The 15,995-nt window shown below is 45.7% G+C and overlaps 1 protein-coding gene across 5 annotated transcripts in view; it reads left to right on the forward strand.

Annotated features, from left to right (window-relative positions):
• Positions 1-15,995, forward strand: part of SEPTIN9 (septin 9) — a 221,932-nt gene that overhangs the window by 152,038 nt on the left and 53,899 nt on the right. Inside the window, exon 1 of one of the 5 annotated variants that reach the window (XM_035104588.2) lies at positions 14,515-15,173. The exons of 3 other annotated variants lie outside the window; for them this stretch is intronic. The gene's annotated coding sequence lies outside the window, so the exon portion shown is untranslated. Of the gene's footprint in view, positions 1-14,514; positions 15,174-15,497; positions 15,903-15,995 lie in introns of those variants that run through there. One more of the 5 variants, XM_060271825.1, reaches the window with a different exon arrangement.

Genomic DNA, 15,995 nt, shown 5'->3' on the forward strand with positions numbered 1-15,995 from the left:
CAGCCAGAACTGCTGCTGTATTTTAAAGATCTGGAATGAAGAGGTCATCCTGATATAAAATGCATTAGTGTGACCATTAATGTAAGTAGCACTAGAGGTCAATCAGACCCAATCAGCTAATTTTCCCCAAGCTTCTGCAAACCTCCCAAGTCTACTTAAAATTCAGTTTTGTGTGTGGATGGTGCCTTTTTTTGGCTACATAAAGAATGCACCCTTGGATAATGTGTCTACTGTTAGTATAGGACAGTTACAGTTTTGTTTTTCTCATACAAGCTGGGATGCTGCTTATTTGGAGACTTCCATACACCGCCAACTGATCTAAACACATTGGGTTTCATGAAGTGTAAAGGTCTGTAAAGTGAATGGCAGATTGAAGACTTAACAGCTTGTTCACAAACCTCCCTTCTGCAGCCTGATCCTGTGCGTGTTTACCCAAAAGCAATTCCCGGTGTATTGGGGTGGGGCGGGGAGCTTATTCCCAGATAAGTGTGCATAGCATTGTATCTAAAGTCATTCACTAGCAATACAAGTATAAGGAAGGCCTTCGCCACATTCGTCAGCTTTTAGAAAAGCGAATATTGTTTGCTTTACTGAAACAGTCTTTATCAATAAGATAAGAAGGATGTGAGAATAATTTTCTAATTGCAAAGTGAAAATAAATGGCGGAGTGTGATTTTCAGGTTTGTTCTAAATATTAAATTGAGTTTCTGAAGAGAGATCTGATACGACTGTAATCTCTCTCTCTCTCTCTCTCTCTGTGTGTGTGTGTGTGTGTGTGTGTGTGTAAAAATGTATAGATGGAGACACAAACCACTTTGCGGACAAAATATCCACAAAATACATAGCTGAAGAAAGAGAGAGATATGTCACTGTAGTGTACTTCTCTCTTCTGCTCTTTGACTCTGTTAACTACAGTTATATAAATCAGGGGGCAGAGCCTGGAACTAAATGAGCCCCAGGTGGTCTTCTGCATGGCCCATTGTAACAGCCTATTTGTCACAGCCCAGCTCAGCTGAGCGATTTGTGCATTTTGAGTGTTGCAGCTTCTCAGCTTCATGACAGCTCTGCTGGTGAAGATGAGAGCTGTGTGGGTATCCACTCCAGGCAGAGAGGGTGCCTCTTCCAGGGTGTCCTGGCATGAACTAGCAGTTTGCGTAATGATGCCAACCTGGTGGAGGCCAGATTGAGGGACGACACAATGTGCAGGAAGGCTCCAAAAGTCACCCTCCAAGTTGTGTGTGCAGAGGAGTGATGGGGCAGAACTTTCCCTCCTTGGGTGTTTAATGACACACAAAACAAATGTCTGAAAAGGGCCAAGACTGGTACAGTATAGTCATAGCAAGCAGGACTGCTCCACAAAGCGTGAAAGGGTTCTAAATCTGCCACACTGAAGAGAGACACTGCATCATGCAGGCAGATTCAGAGACTGGGAGCAAGATTTGCACTCTGATAGGTGGAGCAGCATACAGACTCTGTATGTGATGTGAAATAGGGTTTATTTTGAGCAGCATGGTGTATAGCAGTGTTTCTCAACCTTTTTTGGGCCAAGGCACACTTGTTCCATGAAAAAAATCACGCGGCACACCACCATTAAAAGACGGGGCAAATCCTGGGGGTTGGGAATGGGTGGGGGACTGAGGAATAGGGAGGGTGGGGAGACAGGGGGGAAAGGAAGTAGGTCGACCCACTGGCACACACACACACCCCAAAAAATGAGACTGAGAGAGGTCATTCCCACAACATTTACCTGCTTTGCCAGCCCTGGATGAGGTTGGTGTACTTGCTGAGAGAGCCCTCGAGCACCGCCTCCGTCGTTCTGCCTGCCACCAGCCCCCCGCTCCCTCCTGGGCTGGCCGCGGCTGAGCAGGGGCTGCTGCTGCTGCCGCCACCGCCGCCTCCCTCCGGCCTCCCCGCTGGTGTAGCCGCTGCCGCTGCTCCTTGGCGGCCTGAGAGCCCTCCCCGGCTGGCGGAGGAGGACGGCGAGGAGCCCACCGAGGTGGGGCGGCTGCTGCTGTGGCTGCTGCTGTTACTGCCACCGCTGGACGGGGCTGCTGCTGCTCCTGAGTCCCTGCCGCCCTGTGCCGCTGCTGCCGCTGCCTTCTCCATGGAGCGCGCAGGGAGAGCGTGAGGAGGCAGCCTCGGCTGCCGACGGCGGGCTGGGAAATACCTGACTCATACGCAAGGAGGGAGAGAGGAAGGGCCGGAGAGAGAGACCCGAGGGGCAGCCTCCGCCGCCGTCTCCTCCTCCTCCTTCTCACGGGATTGCGGAAAGCAGCGGCGTCAGCGGTGCTTTGTGTCCGGCGGCGGAGAGATCCGCCCCGTCCCTCGATGTTCCCGCTTCCAAGCCCGGCCCCTCAGCCCAGGCACGCGGCCATGAAGCGCTGCCTCGCTCAGGGAGCGAGCGCGAGGAGATGACGGAGAAACACAATTCGCGCCCCCGCGCCCTCCAGACTGACCCGGCCGGCTTCCTTTCCGGTGGGTCAGCGCTGCCTATTGGCGGCCGCAAATCGCCCTTCTCGTCGCCTCACGTCGCGGCACACCAGCCAGCGTCTCGCGGCACAGTAGTGTGCCGCGGAACAGCGGTTGAGAAACGCTGGTGTATAGCACTGGAGTTCTCAGCTCAGGTGCTTTGCTCTCTGTGCCACGACGGCATCTTCCATAGGGAGGCCTGTTCTCTATTGCACCTTAGCACCTCCAGGGCAGATGTCTCCAGCCACTGTTCCTCCTGACACACAGCTCATCTCCTTGAGCCTTCCAGGAGTATTTTAACATCCTTCAGGCATCTCTGGCATGGTGCAACCTGGACTTCCTGATCATTACTTGGTACGCAAAAATTTGGACATAGGCTATATATTGTTAGTGCGATTGGATCATGGTGTTGACTGGCTTGTATGTCTCTTCTGGCTTTGATTCTATGACCCTAAAGAAAGCTGGCTGAGGCTTAATATCAGAAGATGAGTAGCTCCCCTCCTCATGGTATATGCATTAATCAGTCATTGGACTGTTTGTGTGAGGGACAGGGGCTATCGCGAAGTCCCTCCCCTCCTGAGTTCCAGCCCAGCCCAGAGCGCGGCTGAAAGCAGGGAAAGCTCCAGCTCAAGTGGGGAAACAGGAAGTGGTGTCCAAGGCTCTGGCAGGGTAGAGGAGCCATCGTCCCAGGTGGGACAGGAAGGGGGAAGAAAGGGGGGCAGACCCATCCCCCCAACTCCGGAATTGCGCAAAAAGCGTAGGGGAAAGAGGATGGGTCTCCCCAAGTTGTTATGCTGGCGAAAGACGCGCCAAACGCCATTCGGAGGTACTGATTCAAGCTGAGAAGATGTGTCTCTGTAAATAGCTCTACCTTTAGCACTGTAAATACGCAGCACCAATAAAAAGATAAAATGCAGAGCGGTGTAGAGTCGTTACTCTGAAGTAGCCCCATCCGGCCACTGTGACAGTTTGAGAGATAAATTTTGGGAAGGGAAACTTGGAGGAAGGGCAGGGAAACTTAGGAGTTGGAGAGAGGATTTTGTTACACCAAAGAGGCCAGTCCCATATCCTGTTTCTGATAGATGTTACATCTTAGCGGAAACAACACCCCTATCATGATTCAGTTTATTGAGCAAAGTTCTATCACCATGAGAAGCTCCTGCACTGAGTTCAGCAGGCCAGTTTATCTTAGAAGATACTAAAAGATTCACAATAGCACTAGAGAACTAAGTATGGCTTACAGTGCATAGCAAGCTAAAGTGGTACCTTGGTTTACGAACTTAATCCGTTCCTGAAGTCTGTTCTTAAACCGAGGTGCGCTTTCCCTAATGAGGCCTCCCACCACCGGTGCCCTTCCACCGTTTGGCTTCCGCTCGTAAACTAAGGTAAAGTTCAGAAACTGGAACACTACTTCCGGTTTTGCAGAGTTCGTAAACCAAATAGTTCATAAACAGGACTGTTTGTAAAACAAGGTACCAAGAGGAAAAGCTCTCCCTCCCCCCACTTTTTTTTTTTGTGTGTGCAAGTTTCAGGTGTAATTACAATGAATCAAGACTCACAATGATGGGGGCCAGGCTCTCTGTGAGAAGCAGCCCCTCCTTTATTTTTATTTCGTATGTACCAAAATCTATATAGTGCTCAATCATTTTAAAACCTTTAAACATTTAACAAAAGAATTTTTATAAATGATCTATGAGAATGGTTGAAAACATTTAAATACGATGAAAACTAACAGCAAAATAGATTTAAACATGTCAACATCTACAGGTCTGAATAGGCTTTCCCTAAGCAAACATATTTTAAGCAGGTACAGAAAAGAGTACAGCCAAGGTACTTGCTTGGTGCCAATAGGTAGGGAATTCCAAGGTGTAGCTGCTGCCACGCTAAAAGTTGGCTTTCTTGCAACTGCAGAATGAGTATTGTGTGTCACCTATAGCAGTGCCAGTTCCACAAAGCTACCATTTTCTTTTCCAGAAACAATTCTGTGATTTCAAGTGTTGCAATCATGTTACGTTTTGGTTTGAAGGGAGCCTAGTTCCTTTCTACATGCGGACGGACTGTGGACAGAAAATAGGCAAAGCACATCATCCTGTTCTCATTCCTTTTTGCTTACACCTCTCTGAGGGGCACCCCTGTTCCTCCACTTAGTTTATTTATTTAATAAAATCAATCAATCAATTAAATGTTTATACCCCACCTATCTGGCTGGGTTTCCCCAGCCACTCTGGGTGACTCCCAAACATGATAAAAACTTCCCTAAACAGGGCTGCCTTCAGATGTTTTCTAAAAGTCAGGTAGTTGTTTATTTCCTTGACATCTGTTTGATTGTAAAACAAAACAAAAACAAAACTCAAAGCGGTTTACAAAGAGATAAACCAATGGACTCAAGAAAAATTACAGCAGTAGCTTAAAACATACAAAAAGTTGAACTGCTTAAACAGGTTAAAATTTTCTTTATTTCATAAAATTCTAGAGAAATTACCAGGGTTGACTGTGAATGAATTGCCCATAGGGGTGTCATGGGATGCTCAACCATGCAAACACCCCTCCTCGAATCCTTCCAAGCAGAGAAGAGGCAGGAACAGCCTGCTGTGGACAGGTCCCAGTCTGATGCAGGATCCGAGCAGGATCCCATGCTTGCTTTCCATTGTGTTGGTTAACCTCTCCCACCCCCCTGCCTCCACCTTACAGGCACACATTTAAGAAGCATGGAAACATGTTTTTTAATTGGTGCATTTTATTGGGGGCATGAGGTAAGGATTTCAGGAAAGGGCTTTTCAGCCGCTGATTTACTAGGCATATAAAAAGATCAAGAGAGTGGCTGGAATTGTATCCATTTTGAAAGCTCTGACGTTTATTAGGAAGAAAGGGGAACGAGGCCCTCTCCATAACTGTTGTACCCTTTCATAGCTTATTGCCTGCCATACCTTATTTTCCTTCTTCGTTTTTGTAAAGAAGGGGCCATCCCCAGGAATATCCCACCGTTCCTTTCTTAAGGTATAAAGCTGACATAATATATGGGGAACATTTGGAACTCCCCTCTCCCTTATTCTGTACAACACTGTGAATATAAGGCAGCCCTACGGGGGTGTGGGGTCATCAATATCATGTTGCATTGGGATTTGTACAATATGGGCTGTGCAGAGTGTGTTTGGATGTGGACTGTGGTGGTGGTGGGGAGCAGTTTTTGTTTCAGCCAGACCCTCTGCAGAAATATGAAGAAAGGGGAAGGGGAAACTGCCAGGAGAAAGTGTTGCAGTAGAGATATATATGTAAGCAAAATATAGGCTCATAATATATTTAACTTTTTTCATTTTAAAATCTTAAGGTACCTGTACAGTACTCTGTTAACTGGCATGGTTTCGCCTCAGGCTTGAGCTTCTCTCTGGTCAAGATTTCCCAAAATGGGAAATACTGTGTGGAGTTGCATTGCATTTGCATTGAATCTAGGAATGTTGTGAAATCAGGAATACATCCGCTATGCCCTGTGGTGCTGCGGTGCTCTGGGATAAGGTTCAGCACTCTACAAGAAAGTGTTTCCCTGAAAATAAGAGCCATCTGGTTGCTCTGCTGCAAGCTCTAGGGCCTCGCTTTGCAGGCCTTGCTGTAGAAGCAGGATGTTGCCCTTGGCTAAAACCAAAGTGCACCAGAAAGAAAAGCTACATCCTTCCTGCGCAACTGAAAAACCTTCAGAGCAGAGCACCCCTGACCTCAGCGAACCTGCGAGTGCTCCTCCTCCACCCTCTAGCCACAGCTCAGCTCAGATCTCAAAAGCCAAGCCGCTTGGTGAATGGCGAAGGGAAAAAAAACACCGTTTCCAGCCATTAAGTTGATAATACTTAACATTTATGTAGTGCATTTTAATATACAGTAATTACCTCCACATTGCAGCTGAAGACGAGAGAATGGTAGCTTACATTTGTAAAGGCAGCTGTGGGGTTTGTGGTTGAGGTGATATTTGAACCAAGGGACTTCCTTTCTCATAGCTGACGCTAGTAGCCAGTAACCTCTATTACTAGCTCTCAAGTTCTAAGGGGGAAAGCAACTGCCAAGAGCTATCTGCTGGCAAGACAGAATTTGCCACATGTAAACTATCTTGGAAAGCTATACACCGTTTAAAACAAAAACCTTTTCTTTCAATCTTGTTCTGACACATATCCCCAAGCCTAAGAACTCTGCTCAGAAGTTTTTGGATTTAAGACAGTTTGGTTCCCATCGACTCCCAATGGATATAATAAGACTCTCCCAGCACACAAGGCAGCACACAAACCCCAAACAGTGGGATGGGAAATGTTGGGGCCACTTGCAGTATTGTTGCCCAGGGGACAGAGGGTATGTTCACATTAGCGATTTACAATGCAGCGAAGTCATTCCCCCTGCTTTGTTTCAAGCTGCATTCGCACAATGTTTTACTGATTGATTGATTGATTGAATTTACATACCCGGAGGTGTCACCTCAGAGAGGGAGCAGGAAAGTCTTCACATGACCATTTTGGCTTCCTTGCTCCTGCACCCACCCACCTCTGAACTCCGATTTATTGATTTCATATGCCACTGGGTTGTAGGAAAAATCTCAAAACAGTTTACAAACTCCTATTCATGAAATTGTTGTCTGTGCATGTGTGCTTATCTGCACATGTGCAACGGCTGTCTCAAATGTACACACCATTCTGAAGCTTAAGTTTTATAGCTGGATTGAAGCTGGTTTGAGGGAGTGGGGAAGCATAAAAGCAGTATTTTAAAGAAACTACAGAGTTCATATAGATTGTGGCTAACATTATGTGACTGTGGCTTCAAAAACTAGCAGGGAGAGCTCCTGGTTGTTGAGTAAGTGGTAATGTGAACATATCCAAAGAATACTTTTGCCCTGGATTTGGAGGATGATCTAGAGCAGGCATCCCCAAACTTCAGCCCTCCAGATGTTTTGGACTACAATTCCCATCTTCCCCGACCACCGGTCCTGTTAGCTAGGGATCATGGGAGTTGTAGGCCAAAACATCTGGAGGGCCGCAGTTTGGGGATGCCTGATCTAGAGCCTGTGAAAGGCAAATTGCAAACCTAGTGCATGCATAACTGCACTAGGTTTAGTCTCCATGGACTTAAGCCCATTGAAGTTTAAATGTGCCAAGTTTGTAAATTTGTGGATTGTATTATTCAGACAGTGAATAATTGGATCTTCTCTTGCTAAATTAGAAAAAAAATCACAGAATGTTGTACATTGAAAAACTTAGCAAGGCTTGAAGTCCTTCTAGTTAGTATATCACCATGGAATACTGGGGCAGGTTTCTCCGTATAGTGTTTGCATTTTGATTGGCAATGCTAACAACAGAACTCATCATGTTAAAGGTGTTCCATCCCTAGCCCCACTCTAATCCTTAAAAAGTTCCAAAATAAGGCTGAATGAAGAAACAACTGTGTTTGAACAGGCTGTATGTATTTACTTTAAGGGCATATGTAGAAAGTAGGAAAACCTGGATTTGTGTCTTTGTCCAACAGACTACACTAGCTTCAATAGATTTCTGTGTCATTGCAGTGAACACCCAGGCTAACTTTGTACCGACATGGTGTGTGAAGGAGGAAAGAGGCTAAACACAGCTTCCAATTTGACATTGTCACAAAGATTGTAGAAATGCAGCAGTGTTGTCACAACATGGAGCTGTAGTAACTCTGTCTTTCTCCTCTCCATCTTCTTTGTACAAGTGTAAAACTGCTTAGTCCGCCACTGCCTGGTTCTTCTTTTTACCTTAACTTGGAATTCCTTAGGGCAGCATTCCAGGTCCCATCAGTACAGGGAAAGGAATTTTCCAAACTGCAGTGGTTATCGATAATAGAGAAGCTTTTAAAGGCTTCTGAAGGTTTTTCAAAGTGCAGGATATTTGTGAATGTGCATTTTTGAGTCAAAGTTGTGACCCTATTTAACTTTAAGACCTAGGGTACCTTTGTGTTCTTGTGCAGTTTCTATCTGGTCCTGCTCCAAGTATTTCACTTGTGCCCCCTGAATGTTTTGCACCTGGGAAACCATACTTTGCCCAGTGGCTCACAAACCTGCAACTCCATTGGAGCAGAAAGGAAGGGTTGAGCTGCCCTCTGGAGGTGACAGCCTGTCCTTGTTCATAAGCATATTTATTTTTTCCTTAACCTCTGTGAGGAGACAATTCAGCATAGCCATGCCCTGCAAACTTATAATGGAGGAACCAGTTCAGTATTATAATGCAGAGATCTCAGCGGAATTGTTCAGTTCTGAATTGCCCAACTGAATTTGGCTTCATTTTATTAGGTGATCTTGATTCATTCTCTCCCACCTCCACCATCCCCACCAACCTGCTCTATTGGTCAAATAAATCTCAATTAAATTTGAATTAAAATGGTGTGGCTCCTTTAGTGGAATGTTGCATTTCATATTTGACCCACTGTTTTCCTTATTCTACTACAGGAAGGGTGGTGGTGGTGGTGGCAAGAGTCGGGAAGGAGTGGCTGAACATAGGATGGCTGCTTACTGAGTGGCCATTGTGGCTCTGCAGAGCATCAGATGGACATGGGGAGAGAAAGCAGGGACTGAGCATTAGAGTTGGGTGTAGGAGTGTGAAACAGGAAGCAGTGATGGGGCAAGCTGAGGAATAGACCTGTTGCAGAAGCAAGCAGGAAGGCCAGGTAAATGTGTTATTGTAGTCAGAGCAAACTATCCTAATGATCCCATACATCTATGGGAAATCTAAACATATCAAGCAATCCCAGCTCAGACCTTGGAGCATGATTATGCACAGCAGAGTGCCTGGCACTCTTGAGTCACTCCCGACAAGTCACTCTTCCCACACTGTTCATATTAACCCCCCACTGAGCTGTTATTGGCTGGTTGCCCACTAGATACAGTTCAGATACCATTTTGTACAGACAATATCTGCTCTTGGATCAGAGCCGGCCCAGCCATTAGACAGGCTGAGCCTCTGCTTCAGGTGGCAGAAACCCTCCATGCGGCATGTCCACGGGTGCCCTGACTGCCCTGCCACCTCCACTGGCGGCAGAGAAGTGCCACTGCCATCGGCCGCCAGGCTCGTTTGCACTGAGCTTTGGGAAAGAGGAGGAGAAATATTGCTTTCCGGCGGGTAAGCGCTGGATATTGGCGGCCGCCAGGCACATGACAATGCAAATCGCCCTTCTCGATGCCACACGTCGCGGCACAGCAGCCAGCGTCTCGCGGCACACTAGTGTGCCACAGAACAGCGGTTGAGAAACGCTGGCCTACAGAACCCTCTGCATAGTGCCTGAAATGGCTCTCTTCAGGCCCTGGTGGTCTGGTGATTGTTAGAGCTCCCATAATGTTGTGCACAGATCTCTGCTGGCAGAGGTGATCAGCTGACCATCCGTGTCTGCAGGGAGCCATGGGCAGCATGTTGACGCTTTGATCGTCAGCTGACCATAGCAGCTTCAAAGCACCACACAGTTTAATTTCAAATGGTGCAGGTAACATTGGGATACCTGATGCCCCACACACCTGTCAAACTTTGGCTACGGTGGTTGGGGAAGATAAGGCCAGATCCTCTGCTTCAGAATGACCCTACGTTTCTGAAATTTATTGATTTATTCTTGTCTTAATATTCTGCCTTTCCTGTAAGGAGCTCAAGGTACCACCTATGGCTGCACAACTCCCTGTATTGTCTTCACAACAACCCTGCAAGGTAGGTTAGGTTGAGAGAAGGTGACTGGCCCAAGTGAGCTTCATAGCTGTGTGTGGATTTGAACCCAGTCTCCCAGATCCTTGTCCAGCATTTTGCCCACTACACCACACTGGCTCTGAATTAGGGCAGTACCCTTTTTAGGCCAGCCAAAGCAGTGTGCAGAGACTTTTGAGTTCCCCAGAACTAGATGGCAAACAGCAACATTTCTTTCCACAGTGTTATATATGGGTCTTATGGAGGGCTGCTGCACACATTATACAGTGGGAAGCACTTGCCGCTATGGGGTGCATCTTTTTACACCATATTCTATATACAGTATATATATATAAATTCACCTCCCAGTTCTGTAACGTGAGTCCCAGGCAGTGCTTCTGAAGAACTGTATGAAATAGGGATGCCAAAAGATTATGTTTCAGAAGAAACTGACAAATCAAGAAGTCAATGGAACGTGTGGGTATTTGCTCAACAATTCTTCATTCAGATTTGAAACTCTGAAAGTTGTTAACTGAAATAATGTATATTAAAAATAAAAAAATCCACCTCCTTAACAGTGGAATGTACACCAAATTTTGAAAGGGTTAGAGTTCTGACGATTAAATTTATTAGGAAGCATTATTGTGGCTATATTTTAAGAGCAAACCTTGAAGGGGTGAAATCAGCATGCACCTTGCATCACCAACATTTGACATCTGACTGAAGGTGTCAGCAGGCGTACAGAAAGAGTGAGTGCAGCAAGCATCGTGTTACCTGGATTTTCAAAAACTTCTGACAACAAATCTCATGTGAATCCTTTAAAGGCATGGGGTGGATGGGAAATGATTGGTATTCTTACAGTACCTGACTGAAAGATCTATGAGTAAGCAGGAAGGGGAATGCCAGTTACACCACCACTATGAGAGAGAGAGAGAAAATATTGGTGGAATTCCCCAGATATGAGAATAGAAGACTCAACAGAGAGAGTCATTCAACTGGAGAAGTTGAAACCGGGTGGTGTGGATGGGAAGCAGGCATGTCTCCAGTCCCAATGTACTGTGACTATAGGATTGCTCTGTTGGTGCCTGTAATAGGTGGGAATTTGTATCCTCCTCTGTTTTTATGTGTTCCAATTTATTTTGGAAAATACGGTATATAAGCAAGCCAGAGAAACATGATGTACCTGAATCTCCAGGCTTAGTAAACAATAGCCCTCCTGGCTGATGCATTGCGTCACCTGGATTTTGTTTGCAAAAGTTTTGAAAAGTGTTTCTAGTAATGCTAATACTGTTTTTATACACTGTCCTCGGGCTCTCATATGGAGCGATATGGACACCAAGAGATATGGACACCGTATGTGCGAATCTGAGCCAGGAGTTGGTTCATTTAAGATTTAGATCCTTTTGACTGACAGTAATTCTCTAGGTGTTTCCGTGTGCTGCTCTGGTTCACCAGAAGCGGCTTAGTCCTGCTGGCCACATGACCCGGAAGCTGTATGCTGGCTCCCTCGGCCAATAAAGCGAGATGAGCACCGCAACCCAAGAGTTGTCCGCGACTGGACCTAATGGTCAGGGGTCCCTTTACCTTTACCTTTAATTCTCCAGGCAGGGTATCAGGCAAGGTGGGGCTTGGAGATACTTTGGATTGAACTGGGGACCTTTTGTATGTAAGGCCTGTACTCTGTCACTGACTTAAGGCCCCTCTGTGCTTCCTATACTGTACTGGGTATGTAAGGCTGGTTTAGCAACCCTGTTGCCTGTTCTTGAAAGCAGCCTGCTATCTTTGTAGCTATCTCTTAAATGTAACCAAAACGTTATCTTTCTGTTGCTGCAGTCTCTGGAACAGCTCAGCCCATAGCATAGCATGACAGGTCAAAATGCAGCAAATTTCCTGTTTAAACTGAATAATGACATTCATAGTTTGGCTTAACAGCCTTTGACTTATTTATCAGTTAACACTTCCATTTTTCCCCCTTCCTCTAAAAAAAACAAAATTCCATTTTGTTACCAAGTTGCTGCATAGAGGCAATACTTTATCAATTTATAGCTGCTCCCTGTATTTTTATTTTTTTAGTCTTGGTGCTGTAGGAGAATGGACCATTAGATGAACTTTGAAACCTTTCCAAGCCCCATTAGTCTGTGTCTGCAAATACTTTTGAGTTTACCTCCAGGCCTGTTCACAACTGCTTTTCCTTTCAGCTTCTTAAAAGAGTTGGCCTCCCCCCCTCCCCCGAGTTCTGGTACATGTTGCCTGGTACTATGCTCCACTGATAGACATGTCCAAATAACATACTTGTGGAGAGGTGTGTAAACAGAGCTGTCCCCTTTTCAGAGGCAGGAGCCCTGTTTCTTAACGGCTACATGGAAGACACAAATTCAACAAGTGAGGCTTTCACTGTATCAGATAATGTCATGAGAAAGCTTCTTCTGTTGAATTTCTGCCCGTTATTCATTTATCTTACTGTTTCTGCCTTACCTTCCTAGTGCCCATTGAATGCAGTGTAGTATAATTATTTAAAATCACAATGCAATAAAATATATTTTTTAAAAGCCGCACACCAATGAAGCTTCATAGGATGCATCCTATCTGAGATGGGAACCACCAACCACAGAATATACAGGGGTCCAAAATGTGTTGGTGTGCGTTTGCTAGCTTTCATGATGAAAGGTCCCCTCCAAGTCTGCAAGCTCTTGCCTGCAGCATTTGATCCAAGCATCCCTCCTTTAGGCTGCATAGCTGCTTTCACCAAACTTGTGCCCTTCATGAAAGTTGTTGGACTACAACTCTCATCTGCCACAACCAGCAACATTTGGAGAGCACCAAGACTGTAGTGTAGCTTTATAGGAATAGCTTGGTAATAACACAAAACAATCTATTTACCCTCTGTAATTTATTTAGCCTATCTTACAGGGAGCTTTGAAGTCCCCTTTGTTAATCTTGGGCAGGGGCCTGCAAAGCAGGAATGGACGCTGACTCCCTCTGAATACTAATGAATAGTCCACTGCCCCCCCCCAAATGTTTCTCTCAAAACTAATCTATCATTTTTATGTTTCTTCCTGATACATACACATTCCACTAGTCTGAAATGCCAGATTCTTCCTTCTTTTAGAAGACGGCCACAATTACTGCGCTCAGTGGCATATAAAGAGAAAACAGCAAAATAATTGTTTGCCAAATGTTACTCCATTCGTCTAACCATAAAAGCCAGGCTTTTTTCTTGGGTGGGGCAGGGGGAAAAGAATTCCAATGCACAGAACACCTGGTTGAAAGGGCAGACAAATTTTCTAGAGCTGTTTTCCTTAACAGCTAGCAACTTGGCAAAGTTCCCTTAACAGCCATATTTACCAGTACTCCAAATTAAATGTGCACATAATTTTATCCAAAACATGCATCCCAAGAAGGTGAGGGAAATAAAACAACAACAACTGGTTTTGAGGAAGACTTCCTTTTAATAGCCTGATCCTTTAGTCCCATTGATATCAGTCAGGTTAGGCACACTTGCTGGATCAGGCCATCATCAGCTTTAGGTCTGCAGTCAGGAAACCCAGTCCTGTGTTCCAGTTAAGAATGTCTCTGCCTCCCAGCTGCTTCACCTATAAGAAGTCATTCAGTCTCCTGAACTCCAGCCAGTTCAGTTTCCATCTTCATTGTTTTCATTTTGTCCATTTATGCTAGCATTTGGCTTGTTCTTCGTTCACCCTCCGCATTGCCCCATTAAGGCCTTGTTTGCTTTCCCATTCTGTGTTTTGAGGTACCTGTACTTTTGTCTTGGGATGGGAGGACTTTGGCAAAGGAGGGGGAGAAATGAGCACCCGTGCTTTATATGTGTGAGGGGGCCAGCCTTGGAATGGACGTGGTGGTGGGGAGATATCAATAGGGATCATGTGTGCTTAGTTATACAAAGACCTTAGGGCAACAATTGAACACCACAACAACCCTGTGGAGTAGACCTACCCAGAGAATTAAGGTGGGATTTGGATTTAGCTTTGCCATTTCCAAGCCTCATGCTCCCAACTGCTTTTCTTCACTGGCTTTTTGCATTGCTGCTGCTGCTGCTGTGTGTAAAACTGAATAAATGTTGGTTTTTTTGGGGGGGGGTCTTCACTGGCATTAATCTTCTGCTTTGAATTAGCACTCATGCTTTTGAAGTGCAGCCTTTTGATCTTCTACATGCTTACTCAGAAGCAAGTTTCACTGAGCCCTGTTTAGGGAAGTTTTTAATATTTGATGTTTTAATCTGTTTTTAATCTGTTGGGAGCCACCCAGAGTGGCTGGGGAAACCCAGCCGGATGGGTGGGGTATATAATAATAATAATAATAATAATAATAATAATAATAATAATAATAATTAATAATAATAATAATAGCTGTTGTTGTTGTTGTTGTTGTTGTTGTTGTTTATTAAGTTCACTGGGGCTTTTCATGAGGATTGTGGCCAGACTTGCAGAAACTTACCAGGACTCTGCTGTGAGTAAGCTTGTTTCTGCCATTGCCAGCTCAGAGGATACACAGGCTCAATCTGTGCACGTTTACTTGGTAGAAAGGCCCACTTGAGTTCAACAGGACTTGCTCCTTGAAAGAAAAAAAAGTGCAGAAGATTGCAGACCTAGACCTAAGCATGCTTTTTTTTTTCTTCAAGCCCCGCTGAAATGAATGGCAATTACTTTTTTTTAAGTAAACATGTTTGAAGACAGGATATTAGTTTCTGAGTCTGCCATGAGAGTGCTTTTAACCACCAAAGCCTCATCTCCTCCTTGGAGACACTGTGCTGCCTTCAAGAGAACATGTCCAGCCGTTTTCTTTTTTTTTAAACAGCCGGGTCTGAACCTTTCCCCCTTTTAGCCACTCTGGCTATGCTATCTGCACCCCTGGGCAGCAATTATCCCCCACTCCCAGCTTCTGCCTACCTCCGTTGCACTGTGGGATGCTCATTATTCAGAGAATGACAATGCTCCTTTGATCATTGACTAGCATTCTGAACCATGTGACCCTGGAGGGGGCGGGTCTTTCTCTGCTAACACAGCCAGGAGAATAAGAGAGTTTTCAGCTGCTTGGGTGAGTCTCCTCAAAACTGCCTTTGTTCTTCGAAATAATTCAAACTTTTTTCTCCTACCCCTTTGCACTGCAACTGCAGATAGGTTGCTTTCTCTCTCTCTCTTCCCCACTTCCTGCCTCACTCAGGTTGCGTTGCCATTCTGGCTTTTTTGCAGGGTGGGGGGTGCAGGAAGGGTGGGCTGGAGGAAGGATAGAAATCCTTGTGTTTTGTGGGCTGTTTTATGACAAGGCAATTGGATTTGCGAGGAAGGAAGGATTCAAGCTTCTTTCCCATTCAGGTTTAGTGGTGCCTGGTGTGATGCGGCGTGGCGTGGTTTTTTGGGGGTGGGTGGGGAGGGAAGTAAAGAAAGCGTGTGAGCCTCATGTCTAGGACCCTGAAACTAGCGAGAACCAGGGACTAGGGGAATTCAGTTTCCATGTCTTGACCAGATTTCTTTGCTGCAGAAAGAAAAGGGCTTTGTGCCTCACAGCTATCTCTTTGTAAATATTTGGCCAATGGAGCCGAGTGTGCTAATTTCTGCCTCTGAGGCTTCCCCACCCCACCCCCAGTTTTCCCTCTCTCCACATAGTGTACGTTGCACTCTAAAGAGAAGGGACAAAACTTCACTGTAATCCACCCCCCCCCCAACCCATCCTCCCCTTTACTACTTATTATCTAGCCATCTGGCTTGAGAAAGCACAGTGTGAGCGCCTGGGTTTTCCTGTCTTTGCAGAACATAAGCCCCAGAGGTAGGTGTGTTGGACTTGTACATGCCTTGGCTTTTAAACTCTGCTAACTGTTCTTCTGGGAACTTCTTTCTCTCCCCACCCCCTCCCTCTGGG

This window comes from Zootoca vivipara, chromosome 2, assembly GCF_963506605.1.
Source record: "Zootoca vivipara chromosome 2, rZooViv1.1, whole genome shotgun sequence".
In the NCBI taxonomy this organism is placed as follows: Eukaryota; Metazoa; Chordata; class Lepidosauria; order Squamata; family Lacertidae; genus Zootoca; species Zootoca vivipara.